Source organism: Schistocerca nitens, chromosome 4 (genome assembly GCF_023898315.1).
Source record: "Schistocerca nitens isolate TAMUIC-IGC-003100 chromosome 4, iqSchNite1.1, whole genome shotgun sequence".
Lineage (NCBI taxonomy): Eukaryota > Metazoa > Arthropoda > Insecta > Orthoptera > Acrididae > Schistocerca > Schistocerca nitens.
In genome coordinates, this window is record NC_064617.1 from 226,408,084 (window position 1) to 226,425,487 (window position 17,404).

General features: G+C 45.6%; 3 non-coding genes across 3 annotated transcripts; all 3 read right to left on the reverse strand.

The window, feature by feature from the left end:
• Positions 1-5,513: 5,513 nt before the first annotated feature.
• Trnat-cgu (transfer RNA threonine (anticodon CGU)) lies at positions 5,514-5,587 on the reverse strand. The gene has a single exon. It is a non-coding gene; the product is annotated as a tRNA-Thr (tRNA).
• Positions 5,588-5,813: 226 nt separating this feature from the next.
• Positions 5,814-5,887, reverse strand: Trnat-cgu (transfer RNA threonine (anticodon CGU)). The gene has a single exon. It is a non-coding gene; the product is annotated as a tRNA-Thr (tRNA).
• Positions 5,888-8,210: 2,323 nt separating this feature from the next.
• On the reverse strand, positions 8,211-8,283 carry Trnar-gcg (transfer RNA arginine (anticodon GCG)). Its single transcript has one exon. It is a non-coding gene; the product is annotated as a tRNA-Arg (tRNA).
• Between the last annotated feature and the right edge of the window lie 9,121 nt (positions 8,284-17,404).

Here is a 17,404-nt window from a genome sequence, read left to right on the forward strand (position 1 = left end):
AATTTGGAGGAACTGCAAGAAATAATAGACAATAAGCAAAAGAAACAGATTATTGCACAACCAGAGGCTGGAAAACAAGCCACAGGCACTCTCTGCACACATGGACTCTGCCCGCTTGGAGCCAGCTGAGGAAAAATCCCATGTGCAAAGCACGTTAACACCACTGATTCTTACCGATGTAGATGTGGCATCAACCACGGGCAGATGTCGATTAGGCTGCTGCCCTTTTGGTATCGTGACCCAATCATGTGGTTTAGCCAAATGGATGTGGTTTCCTGATCAACAACATCACCCTCGACGAAATTCAGACACGTCATGGGTCAGCTCGATCAAGACTATGTGGCCAAAGTGCAGGATGTAAGAACCATCCTGCCAATGCAGCTAGTTGCATGCTATCTGGATATGCAGCCTCCCACCACAAGTACAAGCAGTCATTGTGGCAAAGACAGAAATGCAGGTGGACCCGTTTATGGACTTGGGTGATCAGGTGCATGATACGCTGGCAATGGCGCAAAATACCACTGCCACAGCAGCCTACAATGCCAAAGACTCACCAGCAAATATGACTCTGAGGTGACACTCATCTCCTGCAGCCACCAGCACAGACACCAAGCTGCACCAACTAGTTCAGGGCTTGGCCTCCCAGGTAGCAGTACTTGGCACACAGGACGACTAGTTGATGCACTCACAGACAGAGGGCAGCAGGCACTGTAACAGCAGCAGATCCTGCTACTGTCGATCTGAGCCACGCAGCTGCCAATGCTATACCAGCTGCTCTGGTGGCATCCTGCCAATGTCAGAGGAGCAGTTGAACGTCTATAGCTGACATCATGTCCACTTTGGCAACAAAGTGACAGAGTGTTGGCCTACCTGCTCACACCCAAATGCCAGCTGCAACCAGGTTTAGGTGCCTCTGGCTGCAATGCAACATCCAGCCCTCTCTTCATAACAGAATGGGCTGGCAGTGTGAAATGCATTGTCGACATACATTCTGATCTGTCTGTTTTCCCTGATCTATGCTGAGACAGTGCTGGAAGGCAGATAATTCAGTAATAAAAATGCATGGCACACATCACCAAAATTTGGACCTTTGAATGTGTCACATATACTCATGGACATGCTGTGTCTGATGTCAATGAGTCAATGCTGGGTGCAGACTTCCTCAGTCATTACAACTTATTAGCTGTCACTGCAAACCCCCAGCTGATCGAAAATAGTGGGACAGCAACAGCCAGCTACTTTCTTCAGTGTTAAACCAGTGAACTCTCCTGGACCATATACAGATACACTGGACAAATTTCCTGAGCTCAGCTGGTGCACTGAAGGATGTCAAACATTCGACGGTCCACCACTTCGTGACTACATCTGGCCCACGCAATCTGGGCCATCCATGTCAACTCACGCCAGAACAAGTCGCCGTAGCAAAACCTAAGTTCAAAGCCACGTAGCAACAGGACATTGTTTGATGGTCATGCAGCCCACGGTCCTCTGCCTTGCACTTAGTCCCCAAGAAAGACAATTCATGGTGATCATGCAAAGACTACCATGCCTTATATGCAGGAATGATGCTGGACCAATATCCAGTACCGTATCTGCATGGTTTTAGCCACACCATGGTGGGTGCATTAGCAAAACTGACTGCATCAAGGCTCCCCTTCACGCAGATTCCAGTGGTGCCTGAAGACATTTGGATCACGCCCTTTCAGCTTTTCAAGAGCTTGTACTTGACGTTGGGCTTTTGTAATGCTGTCCAGATGTGGCAGCATTTCCTGGATGGCGTTTTGTGAGGCTTAGCACGGTGTTTTGCGTACTTTGACGACATCCTGGTCTATTTGAAGTCGCACAAGCTCCACCGTCACCACCTAACAACCATCTTTCTGCACCTAAGAGTGGCTGGTATCATCATTAACCCCTTGAAACGTGTATTCGGCATCATGGAAATTGCGTTTTTATGGCATTTAATCACCCCTCAACATCACACCGGACAAAGTACAGCCAATCTCGATATGCCATGCCCACAGATTCACAAAGACTTACACTGCTCTCTTAGCATGATAAATTTTTTATCAGCGCCATCTACCCAGAGCCGCCACAGTGCTGGAGCCCCAGACTGCACTGCTACACAGCCCTACTTTGAAGGGAAGGACTCCCATTATGTGGACAGACGCAATGGAGAGAAGCTTTATTGAGAAGTGATGCTGCTCACTCATCCTGAGCATGACACTGAACTGGCCTTGGTCATGGACGCTAGCCAGGCAGCCATAGGCGCAGCACTTTTACAACGTGCTGGCAATACCTGGCAACCACTCATTTTCTCTCGTGGAAGCTGTCAGAAATGTGACACACCTGGAGTGCTTACAACCATGAGTTCCTTGCTGTATATGAAGCAGTGAAGTACTTCCACCCCTGTATATGAAGCAGTGAAGTACTTCCACCCGGTCAGTAGAAGCCCATCCCTTCATGATTTTTACCTCCCACACACCCCTAACTCACGCATTTCGGAACAATAATACCAAGTGTACGCCAGGCCATTTCCAGCAGCTGGAGTATGTATCGCAGTTCTCCACAGATATCAGCCATATTTTTGGAATTGACAGTATCGTTGCCAACTGCTTGTCCCATGCTTGTGCCATTCTCTCCCCTCTGGTGAACTGGCAAGAACAGGAGAATGGTAAATGTCTGGACAGCCTCCAACACGAGACCTCCAGTGGCCCACAACTTGAGCTAGTTGCAATTGCTGGCTCTGCCCACAAAAATTGGTGTGACACTTCAACAGGCATACATTGCCCACTTCTCCCAAAGAAATTCTGGTGCAATGCCTTTGAACACATCGACGTACTGTCACATGCCAGCATCAACACAACTGAGTTGCTCATGGCCACATGTTTGCTTCATGTGGCCAGGAGCACGGAAAGACTGCCATCAATGGACATGCAGTGCATGCCAATATCCCAAGGTCGATAGGCATACCCATATGCTCATTGTCATCTTCCCCAACATGACACACTGTTTTGCACATGTGAACATCATAGGCCTTCCTCCTGTGCCCCAAGGCTGGCGTTATCTGCTGACAATGGCAGACCGATTCAATCACTGGCCAGAGGCAATGCCCATAGCAGACACCATGGCAGGGACCATTGCCACCAAATTTGTTGAAACCTAGATGGCATGCTTTGGCTCTTCCAGACACATCACAGCGGACTGCAGCTGCCACTTTGACTGTGCTTTGTTTACACACATCACCCAACTGTGTGATGTGCAGTTATACAGAACTACCAGTTACCACCCAACATCTAATGGCATGGTCAAGCAGCAACATCTAATGGCATGGTCGAGCAGCTCCACTGAAGCTGCTACAAAGCTGCCTGAATGGAAGCACTCTCGCTGGTACTGCTTGGCCTGTGAGTAACACCGAAAGAAGATATCGGTGCTTTGCCTGACAACATTGTCTATGGACAATCCCTTGCCATCCCTGGAGATTTTGTAGGGTAACTGTCCCTCCACTGACAGGACATCTGCACGCCCACATGGCCCCCCTCTGACTGCGTGCACCAAGTTGGCATGGCACCAGCAAAGTGTTCATGCTCACTGGTCTACAGTACTGTACATATGCCATTCTATGCACTGATGCAGGATAGCCACCAATTTGGCTGCCCTGCACAGGGACACATCATGTTATCCCCTGCAGTGAGAGGATGCTTGGCATCAAGGGCAACAACAGGCCGACCAAAGTGTCAATCAATCGAGTCAAGCTGGCTTACATCTTGACCACTACTGCCACCATTCATTTCTCTGACCCAGCGGAAGACTTGTCAACAGACGATGCTTCCTCCACCATCAGTCAGACAGAGCTTGCCCCTATGGTCGCCAATGACACATGCATGCTGCCAGCTGCCAGCTGCCATCATGCCAACACGTGCACTGCAGCCCCACCTCACCTTGCCCAGGCACCCAGCACAGCCACCTGGCCACGCCCTCCACAGACACTTGGGCCACTCCCAACACAGCTCCAGGGGACCATGTGACGTGCTGCGGCCACTGCATCTGTTTCAAACACTCTAGCTGCTGCCTGCTGTAGACACCGTGTCTCCAGTGGGCCGCTTCATCAGCACATCATCTCCAGTCGAGCTCCAGAAACCACTTCCTGCATAACGGGCTGCTTGTTCATCACAGCTCCTGGATTCGTGTTCATGTCCCTGTGCCTCTACCATGTTGGCCATTGAGGCCAGATTAACTCCCTTTCCAATTTGCTGTGTACTTCTCCACTGAGCTTCAGACATCTCCATTTGAAACTTCCTGGCAGATTAAAACTGTGTGCCCGACCGAGACTCGAACTCGGGACCTTTGCCTTTCGCGGGCAAGTGCTCTACCACTGAGCTACCGAAGCACGACTCACGACCGGTACTCACAGCTTTACTTCAGCCAGTACCTCGTCTCCTACCTTCCAAACTTTACAGAAGCTCTCCTGCGAACCTTGCAGAACTAGCACTCCTGAAAGAAAGGATATTGCGGAGACATGGCTTAGCCACAGCCTGGGGGATGTTTCCAGAATGAGATTTTCACTCTGCAGCGGAGTGTGCGCTGATATGAAACTTCCTGGCAGATTAAAACTGTGTGCCCGACCGAGACTCGAACTCGGGACCTTTGCCTTTCGCGGGCAAGTGCTCTACCACTGAGCTACCGAAGCACGACTCACGACCGGTACTCACAGCTTTACTTCAGCCAGTACCTCGTCTCCTACCTTCCAAACTTTACAGAAGCTCTCCTGCGAACCTTGCAGAACTAGCACTCCTGAAAGAAAGGATATTGCGGAGACATGGCTTAGCCACAGCCTGGGGGATGTTTCCAGAATGAGATTTTCACTCTGCAGCGGAGTGTGCGCTGATATGAAACTTCCTGGCAGATTAAAACTGTGTGCCCGACCGAGACTCGAACTCGGGACCTTTGCCTTCGCGGGCAAGTGCTCTACCACTGAGCTACCGAAGCACGACTCACGACCGGTACTCACAGCTTTACTTCAGCCAGTACCTCGTCTCCTACCTTCCAAACTTTACAGAAGCTCTCCTGCGAACCTTGCAGAACTAGCACTCCTGAAAGAAAGGATATTGCGGAGACATGGCTTAGCCACAGCCTGGGGGATGTTTCCAGAATGAGATTTTCACTCTGCAGCGGAGTGTGCGCTGATATGAAACTTCCTGGCAGATTAAAACTGTGTGCCCGACCGAGACTCGAACTCGGGACCTTTGCCTTTCGCGGGCAAGTGCTCTACCACTGAGCTACCGAAGCACGACTCACGACCGGTACTCACAGCTTTACTTCAGCCAGTACCTCGTCTCCTACCTTCCAAACTTTACAGAAGCTCTCCTGCGAACCTTGCAGAACTAGCACTCCTGAAAGAAAGGATATTGCGGAGACACGGCTTAGCCACAGCCTGGGGGGTGTTTCCAGAATGAGATTTTCACTCTGCAGCGGAGTGTGCGCTGATATGAAACTTCCTGGCAGATTAAAACTGTGTGCCCGACCGAGACTCGAACTCGGGACCTTTGCCTTACGCGGGCAAGTGCTCTACCACTGAGCTACCGAAGCATGACTCACGACCGGTACTCACAGCTTTACTTCAGCCAGTACCTCGTCTCCTACCTTCCAAACTTTACAGAAGCTCTCCTGCGAACCTTGCAGAACTAGCACTCCTGAAAGAAAGGATATTGCGGAGACACGGCTTAGCCACAGCCTGGGGGGTGTTTCCAGAATGAGATTTTCACTCTGCAGCGGAGTGTGCGCTGATATGAAACTTCCTGGCAGATTAAAACTGTGTGCCCGACCGAGACTCGAACTCGGGACCTTTGCCTTACGCGGGCAAGTGCTCTACCACTGAGCTACCGAAGCATGACTCACGACCGGTACTCACAGCTTTACTTCAGCCAGTACCTCGTCTCCTACCTTCCAAACTTTACAGAAGCTCTCCTGCGAACCTTGCAGAACTAGCACTCCTGAAAGAAAGGATATTGCGGAGACATGGCTTAGCCACAGCCTGGGGGATGTTTCCAGAATGAGATTTTCACTCTGCAGCGGAGTGTGCGCTGATATGAAACTTCCTGGCAGATTAAAACTGTGTGCCCGACCGAGACTCGAACTCGGGACCTTTGCCTTCGCGGGCAAGTGCTCTACCACTGAGCTACCGAAGCACGACTCACGACCGGTACTCACAGCTTTACTTCAGCCAGTACCTCGTCTCCTACCTTCCAAACTTTACAGAAGCTCTCCTGCGAACCTTGCAGAACTAGCACTCCTGAAAGAAAGGATATTGCGGAGACATGGCTTAGCCACAGCCTGGGGGATGTTTCCAGAATGAGATTTTCACTCTGCAGCGGAGTGTGCGCTGATATGAAACTTCCTGGCAGATTAAAACTGTGTGCCCGACCGAGACTCGAACTCGGGACCTTTGCCTTTCGCGGGCAAGTGCTCTACCACTGAGCTACCGAAGCACGACTCACGACCGGTACTCACAGCTTTACTTCAGCCAGTACCTCGTCTCCTACCTTCCAAACTTTACAGAAGCTCTCCTGCGAACCTTGCAGAACTAGCACTCCTGAAAGAAAGGATATTGCGGAGACATGGCTTAGCCACAGCCTGGGGGATGTTTCCAGAATGAGATTTTCACTCTGCAGCGGAGTGTGCGCTGATATGAAACTTCCTGGCAGATTAAAACTGTGTGCCCGACCGAGACTCGAACTCGGGACCTTTGCCTTTCGCGGGCAAGTGCTCTACCACTGAGCTACCGAAGCACGACTCACGACCGGTACTCACAGCTTTACTTCAGCCAGTACCTCGTCTCCTACCTTCCAAACTTTACAGAAACTCTCCTGCGAACCTTGCAGAACTAGCACTCCTGAAAGAAAGGATATTGCGGAGACACGGCTTAGCCACAGCCTGGGGGATGTTTCCAGAATGAGATTTTCACTCTGCAGCGGAGTGTGCGCTGATATGAAACTTCCTGGCAGATTAAAACTGTGTGCCCCACCGAGACTCGAACTCGGGACCTTTGCCTTACGCGGGCAAGTGCTCTACCACTGAGCTACCGAAGCACGACTCACGACCGGTACTCACAGCTTTACTTCAGCCAGTACCTCGTCTCCTACCTTCCAAACTTTACAGAAGCTCTCCTGCGAACCTTGCAGAACTAGCACTCCTGAAAGAAAGGATATTGCGGAGACATGGCTTAGCCACAGCCTGGGGGATGTTTCCAGAATGAGATTTTCACTCTGCAGCGGAGTGTGCGCTGATATGAAACTTCCTGGCAGATTAAAACTGTGTGCCCGACCGAGACTCGAACTCGGGACCTTTGCCTTCGCGGGCAAGTGCTCTACCACTGAGCTACCGAAGCACGACTCACGACCGGTACTCACAGCTTTACTTCAGCCAGTACCTCGTCTCCTACCTTCCAAACTTTACAGAAGCTCTCCTGCGAACCTTGCAGAACTAGCACTCCTGAAAGAAAGGATATTGCGGAGACATGGCTTAGCCACAGCCTGGGGGATGTTTCCAGAATGAGATTTTCACTCTGCAGCGGAGTGTGCGCTGATATGAAACTTCCTGGCAGATTAAAACTGTGTGCCCGACCGAGACTCGAACTCGGGACCTTTGCCTTTCGCGGGCAAGTGCTCTACCACTGAGCTACCGAAGCACGACTCACGACCGGTACTCACAGCTTTACTTCAGCCAGTACCTCGTCTCCTACCTTCCAAACTTTACAGAAGCTCTCCTGCGAACCTTGCAGAACTCGCACTCCTGAAAGAAAGGATATTGCGGAGACATGGCTTAGCCACAGCCTGGGGGATGTTTCCAGAATGAGATTTTCACTCTGCAGCGGAGTGTGCGCTGATATGAAACTTCCTGGCAGATTAAAACTGTGTGCCCGACCGAGACTCGAACTCGGGACCTTTGCCTTCGCGGGCAAGTGCTCTACCACTGAGCTACCGAAGCACGACTCACGACCGGTACTCACAGCTTTACTTCAGCCAGTACCTCGTCTCCTACCTTCCAAACTTTACAGAAGCTCTCCTGCGAACCTTGCAGAACTAGCACTCCTGAAAGAAAGGATATTGCGGAGACATGGCTTAGCCACAGCCTGGGGGATGTTTCCAGAATGAGATTTTCACTCTGCAGCGGAGTGTGCGCTGATATGAAACTTCCTGGCAGATTAAAACTGTGTGCCCGACCGAGACTCGAACTCGGGACCTTTGCCTTCGCAGGCAAGTGCTCTACCACTGAGCTACCGAAGCACGACTCACGACCGGTACTCACAGCTTTACTTCAGCCAGTACCTCGTCTCCTACCTTCCAAACTTTACAGAAGCTCTCCTGCGAACCTTGCAGAACTAGCACTCCTGAAAGAAAGGATATTGCGGAGACATGGCTTAGCCACAGCCTGGGGGATGTTTCCAGAATGAGATTTTCACTCTGCAGCGGAGTGTGCGCTGATATGAAACTTCCTGGCAGATTAAAACTGTGTGCCCGACCGAGACTCGAACTCGGGACCTTTGCCTTTGCCGGGCTTGTCTGTCACAGTTCCAGTAACCGAGCTCACACGATGAAATATTGCTTGCATGAGTGTAGACACTTGATATAATCTTTGTGCCTCTGCTGTGTCACAGCACTGAGTCCAGATTGTACCCCATGCCATGCTTCAATGACCAAGTATGTCAGTGAACTCTCAACAGTGCAACTTGTGAAAACTTTATTTCATTACCTTTTATTATCAGTGTTCTTTGATGTGTGCCTTTTTGAGTGACTCATGGTCTTTAGGCCAGCCACAAATTACTGTGGACAGTTCACAGCCAGTGGTACCTGCCACTGCTGTCACTAGCCAGCAGTGCGAGGACACACCCACTGCAAACCAGACTGGACCAATTCCCTGATGTCATGCACCACTGCCCAGTAACCACTGACCAGCCCATTGCCATTGCAGTTGCACTTACGTCACAATGAAGTGTGTTAAACCCAAACATCAGTAACGTAAGCCAGCTGAGCTCCATTCTCCAGGTGAGGATCTATGTGACAGTCATGCTTCAGAAATGCATGAATGGACAGAGCCACTCATTGCCAGCCCAAGTTAGCTGCTTCAAATTTCCGTCATCACACATACTTTCCAATATGCAAAAGTCTGGCAGCATGTGATGCACACAGGCAATGGTCAGCAGAAAGCAACATCAGTGAGAATTGAGCCACTGTACAGTACAGATCCACTTTTCCAGAGTCTATAACTAAAATCCATGGATCATGAGTGTCGAGCTTAACTCAAGCTCTCCACCTATCATATGGAGGTTTGTTTGATGCTTTCCATTCATTTTCACTTTCGCTTTGTTGCTTCTGAGAAATACACAGAACCCTGCAGTCCCAAAAAAGTTTGTTTCATTCCAGACACATGTCCAATGTTCTCCCGCAGTTATTTGATTGGTCCACATGCTCGTTACTGGTGAGTGTACACCCTCCAGGACAGTGTACATTGCAATCAGAATTTATTTTGTCAAGTCTTCATTTACTCATGTGTGCAGAATAAATCCTTTTTTGGCAAATGTGCACTTATTAATTTCTATCACCCCACCATCACCACAGCCTACATCCTGAACATAGTACATGTTTGTGACAGTAAAGTCAACTCACTGCACGACTGACATGGAAGCCATGACACTAACCCATTCGCACTTTACGTGCATTATTGAGCCCCATACAAAAGCAGTGTCCAAACTGGAAAGAAGTCCAATAAGTCTGCTGGAGTGCCCCATCTCAGAAGTGGAGGAGGCCCTGCCTGCATTGATAGAGGGTGCATGGTACAGTCATCTTCAAGCTATGACTCATATCAGCAACAATGGCTGTTGCTTGGGTCCTGAGGCCTTCCTTAGTTTGTACAGGCAGCTGGTACAAGTATTGAAGGCTGCTGGTCTTGTTCACAAGGGTTCAAGAAGACCTCACAATTTATAGTACTATATACAGAATTTGTAGGCATTCTTTGGTTTGAAGCTGAGTGTAGGGTCTCAACCAGAGGCTGCATCAATTCTATAATGGTTTTGGCTACAAATTTCTGGACCTAAATTATGAGGTGGAAAATTGTAACAAGATTCCTCTTGACAAGTCAGTGGTGCACTACACAGAGGAAGCAGCTGCTTGGGTAGCAGACTACTTGTGCATTGCACACAGGGGTTTCTTAGGCTATGCAGTAGTTAGTGGTCCTCTGATGAATACTTGACATTGCTAATATGCGGAGAGTGAAATCCGATAGTGCACAAAGTAAAGAAAATAAAAATGTCAACATTTTAACAGGAGGTCACCAAAGCATTCTTAAGAAAGTTCCTGATTTACTGTCCTCCATGAAAATGGTCCTGCTGAAATTTTACACAGAACCAAGAGGTCGATGAAATCTGGAGTAGAAAGTTCCAAAATAATTAATGAGGTGTGAAATGAACTTTGTATTGACAGGTCAGATGCCACAGGAGGGGAGAGTAGTTTATAATTGACAAAAATATTATGTATACAGAGGTCGTAATTAAGTCTTTCTGTGAAGTTATCAGGATATGAGTAACCTGTCTAGGTGAACACAAGTTAATCATCAGATGGTTTTTCCAGTCACCTTGATCCCACCATAAAAGTTGTAAAATCATTCAGAGAAAGTCTACATTCAGCAGTGTGTAAATACCCTGATCATGCAGTATTAGTTGGAGGTAACTTTAAACAACTGAGTATACACTAGGACATCTATAGATTGTTTGCAGATGTTATAGACAGAGAGTCTTTTGAAGCAGTTTTGAATGCATTTTCCAAAAGCTGTCTTCAGCAACCAGATCACTAACCCACACATAATGGAAATATTTTAGATGTTGTAGCTACAAACAGGGATCGCCTTATCGACAGGATTAGTGTTGTGTACATAGTTCCACGTAGTCAGTGCGTGCACAACTTTCCCACTAGAGCGCGCCCTGCTAAGCACAACAGCGGAGGCACAGCGCTCGTCCGTCTCCGCACTATGAGATGGCACTGCCATAGAGATGGACCAAATTCTGCTTCTGCCGATCTACGTATTAATATGTAACGCAGCCAATGAGATTGGTGCTTATGTAGAACCTTTTCTCCTCGCGGATCACACTCGCGCAGTGATACATGAACGCGCGAGGTATTACAACGCGTGTACAGACCTCTAATTAGTCTGCATTTGTCTGCACCAGTCTGTACCTGTCTACATTTGTCTGCACCAGTCTGTATTTGTCTGCACCAGTCTATAGTCAAGTTTCAGTCTGCGCCTAATAAGATTACCATATTCCTGTACATAGCCATGAAGATAATCGTATAGACACTTTTGTCAAGTATCAGAGATATATGTGAGAATAAGATTAATGTACCAATACCAAAGGAACTTCCGATTGTCAATTGTAAATAGGATCCAGAACCAAGTTAAGTAATTTTTATGCTTTTTATTATTTTAATAAATGTGTGTGAAAATTAATCAAGTTCTGTTTAAAGTTGGTCACCGTCATTCAGCTACTCTAAGCGTGCAAGTGGCATTTCTATCGTCTGACCTAACGGCAGAAGATAAACACGCCACAATAAGACCACGAGACATATTGCTGACACTCGCCTACTTCGTTAGAGCGACATGTCAAATGATCTGATGGTGTGTGTACTGAAGGTCTTACAGTACGCACACCACAATTAGTATAGGGATTAATGACTATGAGGTCATCATAGCAATGATGGCTACTAAAGTTCATAAATCCATCAAAAAGACCAGGGGAATTTCTGTGGTGGAAAGAGCCAAAGAATCAGTTGTTAGCATCATATTTAAACAATAAATGAAGATCATTTAGTTAAAAACTGATGGACATAGAAGAATTATTGGCAAAGTTGAAACTGATTGTAAATTCTGCTCTGGAGATGTATACGCTAAATAAATACATTAAAGATGAAAAACACCCATGGTAGTTTAATAACAAAACTCAAGAAATGTTGATGAAGCACGATTGTTGTACTATTGGTTCAAAAAAGGATGTAGAAATGTTGATGGGCAAAAGTTAATAGAAATATGTGTGTCTACTAAAAAGTAAACATGCAAAGCATTGTAGTGGTCATCCCTCAGGTGAGGATTTTCAGTGGGTGTGAAAGCTGAGCAGATGAGGACGCTACTGATGCTGGAGATCGAGCTTGTGATCTGGTGTGAATAGCAGTCACATGCCCTAAGGTGCCAGTGATACAGCATTGTCTGGAATCATATTTATAACTGGTAATTTACAGTATGTCTTGTCTTCTCAGGTGTGGCATAATGTACACTGATTTGCACACTTGCATGAGACAAGTAATACTGATTCAGCACTTCGGCAGTTGAGGCCGTTTTGCAGGTAGCCAGAACAAGAGTCTGTAGGTGCAAGCCCACAAAGGCTCACTACCAGCTAGTGTGGCCCACCCCAGTGCTCTTGAAGATGGACATGTGTTGAAGCAGGTGCCAACAACATCTCACAGGTGGTGGGTGTCTTGAAGGTGGATATCCAGGATCCAAATCAGCAACACTGCTTACAGCCAGAAAGGAGATACTCAGGTGTCTCGCCCAATAGATTGTAGGAAGTAGTATGGAGTCATTTAGTATGATTCTTCACCAGGGGAAGGTCTAGACTCATCTACATTATCTATGAAAACAGCAGCAGCCAAACAGCAGTGGCAGCTTGCAGCGGCTAGGTCCCACTACAGCTGGCTGGCTCTGGTATTAGAGGCAAAGTCTTCTCTCAGCAGCAGGCAGCACATCCTGGTTGCCCAATCACGTTGTACTGTAACTAGCAAGACTATCATTTTGATGGAATCAGTGGTTTAGACGGAATGACCATACATAGAACCTTAGGCTTCAAAAACAGTCATACTTAAACTGGACATAATGTCATCACAGCTGGCAATGCGGCCATTTCCCATTGTTATCTAGAGGTATCAGCAGACTTCTCCCAATCATGATGTCTCAATTATTGTTGGTTCCCCTTGCCTTCACACTTTCTGTCAGTGCTAGGAAACTGTGGAGCAGTTGAGCTCAGAGGTTACGTGTTATGGCTCCATGGAGCAAGGCCCTCAGAGCAACAAATTAGGTGCCGCCATACTGCACTGTTTGCACTTCTTTATTATGGATCTGCTTGGAGTGGAAATGTATCAGAAGTGGCACCCTCCCTTCTGCAGTATTGCACTCTTTGCTTGCTCCACATACTGGTTGTGACACATGATATGAGCCGGATCTGATTCTCTGCCATCAGTGCCAAATAATAACACTAAAAATTTATATGCATGCCTGGAAATTGAATTTACTGTACAGAAGTCCTCCTATCTTCAAGAAACTCATCCTGAATTTCACTTTGGTGTACCAAGCACAGCTGAACTTAACACAGACTACATTGGCACTAGTTATACTGTGAAATCCCAGTTAATATTTCACAAGAGTGAGTTACACTACTTGTTCTCACTTAAATCAAGGTCTTACTCTCTAATACAGTCAGGATATATCTCATTCTACTTGCTATAATTAATTACAGGTGCCGGCCGCGGTGGCCGAGCGGTTCTAGTTGCTTCAGTCTGGAACCGCGCGACTGCTACGGTCGCAGGTTCAAATCCTGCCTCGGACATGGATGTGTGTGATGTCTTTAGGTTCGTTAGGTTTTAGTAGTTCTAAGTTCTAGGGGACTGATGACCTCAGATGTTAAGTCCCATAGTGCTCAGAGCCATTTAAATTACAGGTATCGGTTTCAATTCTTACTTCTTAGTTATGGTGTCAAGCCAATCTACAAAGATGTGGCACAAAGGTAGGTCTGGGGAAGTGGCAGCTTTATGCATCAAACATAGGTGCAGTGTCCAAGTTGCTATAAGAAGGGTAGCTATGCCAGTATTGTGATGATCGCCTGATGCTGTTTCTGCAGGAACTGTCAGATATGTTTCAACATCTCTTCTGTAGAACAATGTGATTTTACTGAAGCAATTGGGTCATCTATTGAGTGACAGAGTTCCAGATTCAAACAGTCGTTAGGAAAGTTGCTACTCACCATACAGCGGGGATACTGAGTCACAGATAGGCACAATAAAAAGATTTTCACACTTAAAGCTTTTGGCCAATGGCCTTTGTCAACAATAGACACACACACACACACACACACACACACACATATATGCACATGCAACTCATACACACAACTGTAATCTCAGGCAACTGAAGCCACACTGTGAGCAGATACAATGCTGATGCTGCTGCAGCATATGGAAAAGTGCTGTTGTTATGTAACTGTAGGACGATACAGAATGACTAAGACAGAATTTATATTTGGTATGATGAAAGGCAGCTTGCTCTAAATGTAGAAACATGTAAGTTAATGCAGATGACTAGAAATATCAATCCTGTAATGTTTGAATACAGTATTGGTGGTGTTCTACTGGATACAATCACAATGATTAAATATTTAGGCATAAACAAAATGTAAATGAACACAAAATGTCATTAGTAGGGAAGACAAATGATAGACTTTGGTTTATTAGGAGAATTTTAGCAAAGTGTAGTTCATCTATAAAGGCATTCATATACAGAACTCTTGAGTACTCAAGTTTGGGATCTTCACAGCTTCGGTTAAACAAATACACTGTAACAATTCAGAAGCATGTTGCTAGATTTGTAACTGACATGTTCAACCAACAAGTGAGTGTTACAAAGACACTTGGTGAACCCAAATGGCAATCCATGAAGGGAAGACAATGTTCTTTTAGTAAAACCCTTCTGAGAAAATTTAGAGACCAGCATTTACTGCTGAATGCAAAATGTTTCTACTGCTGCCAAGGTACTCTTTGGGTAGGGACCACCAAGACAGGCTAAGATAAATTTGCACTCATATGGAGGCACTACAGAATGTCATTTTTCGTTCGCTCCATTTCCAAGTGGATCAAGCAAGGGAATGAGTAACACTGGTAAGGGTACCCTCCACCATGCACCATAGGGAGACTTGTGGGGTATATATGTAGATGCAGATGCAGGTTATTTCCCATAACATTTACCTATGTAGAAATATTAGATTATTGAACATTTGCTGACATTATAGTTTTCTGTTAATTATTTCCTTTACATAAAATGTTTTCACTGAAACTAATTATGTTCTTCATATCTGTAAGAGATTCTTTCATTCTGAATAATAAATTTTATTCTAAGTCATTTTAAAAAAAATCCTTGACACTTCATACATTTTTTGGTTTCTCAGTATAAGTGCAGGAGACTGGATAACAGAAAGATGTAGTTTTGAACAAATAGTTATCTCCCAAGTCTGTGTTTCTAATTGCCTTTATTCTTTCAAAGTTATCAATGAGCAGATGAGCCTTTGTAGGTATATTTTACACATGTGCAATGTGCATAACTATAACCAAAATAAATGCTTCTGTTAATTACAACCCATGCCAAATGATTTATATAAGAGCTCATATCATAACATACACTAGAGATCTGGAATCGCCTACTCCGTTACTGGAATTTTACCCACACCCTGAAACATTTCAACAGACATATCTTAATTCAGTCAAAATTTAACTTAACCACCATTAGATGAATTCCCAACATCAGTCCAAGATTTCCTGAATGTAAGCTGGATGACATAAAAGCATGATTAACCACATTTTAACGTACACACTCATCTCCTCATTTTCACCATTTCACTTTTACAATGTACACCGTGCACTCACTAATCTTCATTATCTTACCATTTGGCAGCAGCTCTATGTAATGCCATGTCTGTCCAAAGCACTTGGAACAAATAAAAAGAGCGCACAACAACAGGATCATTCTTATGAAACAAGAGAGTACATACATTGCATGTTTACATTTCCTGATTTGTGGATACACAGATGTCTTCATAATTTTTTGTTTTAAGCAGATACTCTCTGCTGTTTAGCTTCTAGGTATTCTTTTAGGCTGTATAGAGATGACGGGAGCAAATAACATCTTCATTTATATCTGAAAACCAATGTCTTTTCAATGCATTTTATTCTGGTGGTAATTTATTATATAAAATATGCTAAATAGTTATGGGATCCTTTTCGGTTAATTTGAGTCACTTTCTATGCAGATAATAATCATTGCTATTTATTGTATTGCAGTCTTTCATGGCTCTGTTTAACTGAGCAATACTACTGGGTTTCTGGTGCATTATTGTTATAAATATATATACTGAAGGGATAGTTGTGATATTAATTCTCCAAATTCATTTTTGCAGGATTTTCTTGGGGCCACATTTGGAATGTATCTCATAGCCTTCTTCTGAATCTTAACTAACCTATGTATACGCATATGTGCTGCATTTCTCCACACTACAATGCATTATGGTAAGTGGAGATAGACTAGGTCATAGAACATTGTTAACAATGTGTTTATTTACTGTCCTAGACTTCTTCCTCATTAAGAATATACTAGTGCTTATTTTTTAGCATACTTTGTTGAGATAGTCCTCCTATATCAACTGCTTACCAGTGATGTCACCTAAGAATATATGATTCACTGCTTCTTCTTGAACCGAATTACCCAGTTCAAGGCATACACTGTTAGTCTTTGTAGTTTTACTTATTTGTAGTTGTATGTATGTGGTCTTATTTCCAATTACAGACATTTTCTTTTCACTGAAATAAACTCTAACAAGACAGAAAAATGATGCACCACAAAGGAATTATCCAAATGGGACAGAAATTGGTAGATTTGATGTACATGTACAGATAAACAAATGATAACAATTTCAGGAAAACTGGATGATTGATTGAGAAGAAGCACCTCCAGAAACACCTTAATTAGTCATTGGGGCTCAATTCAGAGCAGGACTCATCACTGAAGACAATTCTACTCCAGTCGATGAGATTCCAGGCCGAAGACGTGTCTGGAGATGTCACAGACAGCAATGGGATACCAATCTGACTGTTGCCCACCATATGGTTTGACAACAAAACATGATGGTATGGGGTGCCTTTTCTTTTCATAACAAGACCCCTTTGCTGTCTTCCATGGCAGCCTTACAACACAGTGTATGCCAATGATATCCCACCCCCACCCCTCCCCCATTTTGTTGCCTTACAACACAGTGTATGCCAATGGTATCCCACCCCCACCCTCCACCCCCCATTGTGTTGCCCTTCATGCCATGCCCTGCTGGGCTTACATTTCAGCAAGATAATGCCTGCCTGCATACATAAAGAGTTTCTACTACTTGTTTACATGTTTGCCAAACCCAGCCCTGGCCAGCAAGGTCATTGGATCTTTCTCCAATTGAGAAAATTTGGAGCATTATGGGCAGGGCCTTCCCATCATGTCAGGATTTTGATGTTCTAATGTGCCAATTGGGCAGAATCTGGCATGATATACACCAGGAAGGCAT